General features: G+C 35.0%; 1 pseudogene; it reads left to right on the top strand.

The window, feature by feature from the left end:
• The first annotated feature begins 3153 nt into the window (after positions 1–3153).
• Positions 3154–3272, top strand: LOC112470451 (annotated as a pseudogene).
• Positions 3273–4000: the final 728 nt, after the last annotated feature.

Here is a 4000-nt window from a genome sequence, read left to right as displayed (position 1 = left end):
CCCCTGGCCCCACAGGACACCTACTACACAAAGAAATTTAGAAGCCTTACCTAATACATAGAAAAAAACCCACAGGGGTGCAGCCAAAATGAGGAGATAAAGACAAACATATTCCACATGAAAGAACGGAACAAAGCTTCAGAAAAAGAACTAAACAAAGTGGAGACAAGCAGTGTACCATGTGCAGAGTTCAAAACATTAGTTATAAGGATGCTCAGTGAATTTAAGGGAGAGTAGATGAACTCAGTGAGAACTTTAACAAAGAGATCAAAAATATAAAAGTGGAGATAGAAAAAGTAAAAAAGAATAAGTCAGAAATGCAGGATATAGTAACTGAAATGAAGAATGCCTTAGGAAAAATTAATAGTAGATTAGATGAAATGGAGAATTGAGTCAGCGATTTAGAAGATAAAGTACCAGAAAACACCCAATCAGAACAGAAACAAGAAAAAAAATCCAAAAAAATTAGAATAGTTTAAGGGGCCTCTGGGACAACATCAAGCGCAACAACACGCATCATATGTATAACCAGAAGGAGAAGAAAAAGAGCAAGGAATTGAAAATGTAGTTCAAGAAATAATAACTGAAAACTTCCTTATCCTGGTGTAGCAAATAGATATATAAGCCCAAGAAGGGCAGAGAGTCCCAAACAAAATGAATCCAAAGAAGCTCACACCAAGACACATCATTATTAAAATGTCAAAGATTGAGGACAAAGAAAATCTTAAAAGCAGTAAGAGAAAAACAATTAGTTACCTACAAAGGGGCTTCCATAAGACTGTCAGTCAATTTCTCAACAGAAACTTTGCAGGCCATATGGCTTGGCACAAAATATTCAAAGTGATAAAAAGCCAAGACCTACAACCAAGATTACTTTACCCAACAAAGCTATTATTTAGACTTGAAGGACAGATAAAGAGCTTCACAGATAAGAAAAAGCCAAAGGAGTTCATTACTCTCAAGGCAGTATTTCAGGAAATGTTGGAGGGTCTTCTTTAAGAAGAAGAAAAAATATGTATCAAAATATGAATAAAGAATGGCAATTATTACATATCTACGAACAAGTTCTTCAAATGAAAAAGGATTAAATGCTCCAATCAAAATGTAGGGTGGCTGAATGGATAAGAAAACAAGACCCTTGCATGTACTGCCTACAAGAGACTCGCTTCAGATTAAAAGACACAGACTAAGAGTAAAGGGATGAAAAAAGATATTTCATGATGGACCTGGAGGGTATTGTGTAGAGTGTAGTAAGTCAGATAGAGAAAGCCAAATGCCACATGATTTCATGTATTTGTGGAATCTAAAAATCAAAATAAACAACAATAACAACAACAACAACAACAAAAACTCATAAATACAGAGAACATTTTGAAGACTACCAGATAGGAGGGGGGTTAGAGAGGTAGGTGAATTGGAAGAAGGAGTTAAGAAGTACAAAATAGTAGTTCCAAAATCGTCATAGAGATATAAAGTATAGCATACAGTCAATAATATTGGAATAACTACGTATTGTATTAGATGGCTACTAGATTTATTGGGGTGATCACTATATGTCTAGGCATATAGATGTCTAGACACTATGTTGCACAACTGAAACTAACATAATAATGTATGCCAATTATAATTGAAAATAAAAAATATTTTTAAAAAAATCCACCCAGACTTAAAAATTCAGCAAAGATAAAATACAGTGTTTGTTAGTAAAATATGAGTGGCATACAGTTACATGTTGCTTCAATTGGGAAAAAAATGATAAGAAAATTATGGGAGGAAAAAACAGTTGTTTAGAAGCTAAGTTTATTCAAACAACATAATATGACAGAAATAACATGGTCTTTCTTGTGAGACTAACCTGGGCTGGAATCTCAGCTCCACAACTTATTAAATGTGATAAGCAGCAAATGTAATACTTACTTTCTCTGAACCTTAGCTTTCTTATCTATAAAAACAACTCCTTCATAAACATGTTATATAAATTAAATGAGATTGTGTTTATAAAATAATTAACATAGGAGGTGCTTAACAAATGGCAGTCATTACCATTTAAATCCTTAAAAATGTACATTGAGGGAAATCCAAGAATAAAGTAGATCTGAAGAATAGTGCAGGACTTTGGTGGGACTGTTGGCCTTCTACTCACGAGGCACCAAACTGAAAAGAGTATATTCTCATCTCATTAGGAGGGTCTGTATTAAAAATTAAATGGTGGAAAACTGCTTATAAAACTTTACTGCTTATAAAACTTTACAATGTTCCCTTACAATGAACCTTATAAAACTGCTTATAAAACTTTACAATGTTCCCTTACAATGAACCCCAAATTTCACAGCATTCCAGTGGCAGAAAATGAGGAAGCCTTTCACATTTTTTCCTCACAGTTACATCTTTACTATATTCCATGCCTTTGCTGTATCAAGGATGAATAGGTCAAAGACCTGGCAACACAATTCAGATTGATCATCAGCCCAGGGGCAGAAGTCTGACTTGTCAGAGATGATACTCTCACCCTTAGTTTTGACATCAAATTCAAATCTCAATGTCTTGATTTTAAAAAGGTCAATAGTACCTGTGATGAAGGAAGGGAAACCTATTTCTCCTCAAGATTCTCCTTTCCTCTCTGGAGTTATTGAATTTTCAGCTTTTGCATGTTTTCTAGTTGCAAAACTATGTACAAAACATAAATCTGTTTAGTAAAAGCAAACATCTCTTGGAGTTGGTGGTTTCCCCCCCCACCCCCCAGGGAGTCAGCCTCTGAAACAAACTGTCCATGGTTGAGTAAAAGACTACTAAAGTAAGTGTATCACCTCTTCTCAAGAGAGGCCATAGCCCTCATCAGCACAAGTCAGCACTATATGGGAACCCACAGAAGGCTTAACCACATGGTCATGATGTTTGCACAGATTGGATCATTCACATGCCTTTCACTTTCAACAAAGATAGGATGACTGCTTCCCTCATGTCTCAAAGAAATTCCAAAACATTTTTAAAAATGCAACACCTAACAACTATGAAATCTAGAAGCTAGTAAGTAATGCTTCTGGGTAAATGCAGAGAATGTTATCATGAGAGTCTAGTGGAAATGGCTTTTGTCTATTTCTCTGCTTCACCAGCTAAATGACCTTGGCCAAACAAATTAAAAATTGATGTGTCATCTATGGCCATGCCACCCTGAACATGCCCGATCCCATCTGATCTCAGAAGCTAAACAGGGTCAGGCTTGGTTAGTACTTGGATGGGAGACCACCTAGGAAGACCAGGTGCTGTAGGCGTGAAAAAAAAAGTTGAAGTGTCTGTTTCTTCAGCTGTGAAACACATAAACACCAACTTCCTACCAAGTTAATACGAACTTCAAACTATAAAAAATATTATGATTGGTACTGACTCATAAAATGTAAAGGGCAATAAAGCAAGAATTTGTACTCAGCAGAAAACCCTTGACTATTTCTTCATTTTAATACACATACAAATTGTGCCAAATCAACTGCTAAGTTGCAAAGAAGTGCATGCATTCTTCAATGAATGAAATTGAGGATCACCTTTTTTAAGCTTTACTTGGCAAATCAATATTTCTATCCGTATGGCTAGTGGTAGGCATTTCTTATCTAGGCTTTGAGTAAAACAATGGAAAACTCTATTCAACTAAAATGCTATCTCCTTGTAAAGATAGACTCCTCCAAAGAAGTTGTATCTGCATTACAATAAAGTATATTCTGATGAAAACTGTTAATTTTTTAGATGTTCCTCAAATAACATTTGATCTCTGAAGAATATTATTGAAAATATTCAGATTTTTGCAGCTGTTTGGAGGGTAGAAATATACTAAAAAATATATCAAAATCAAATTAATTGCTAGAAATGTCCAGAGACATTCCAAGACATTTCGCATACTGGAAAAGTGGTAATGATGATCATTTATTAAAACTAACAGTGTCGTGGATCTGTCAAATAGCCAGTTAGTCAAAAAATATCTTCCAACTGTCTACTACATGCCTAGTGT

The sequence above is a fragment of the Pteropus alecto genome, unplaced genomic scaffold (assembly GCF_000325575.1).
Source record: "Pteropus alecto unplaced genomic scaffold, ASM32557v1 scaffold3, whole genome shotgun sequence".
Lineage (NCBI taxonomy): Eukaryota > Metazoa > Chordata > Mammalia > Chiroptera > Pteropodidae > Pteropus > Pteropus alecto.
The sequence above is the reverse complement of the archived record's forward strand: the minus strand, read 5'-3'. Positions and strand labels throughout refer to the sequence as shown.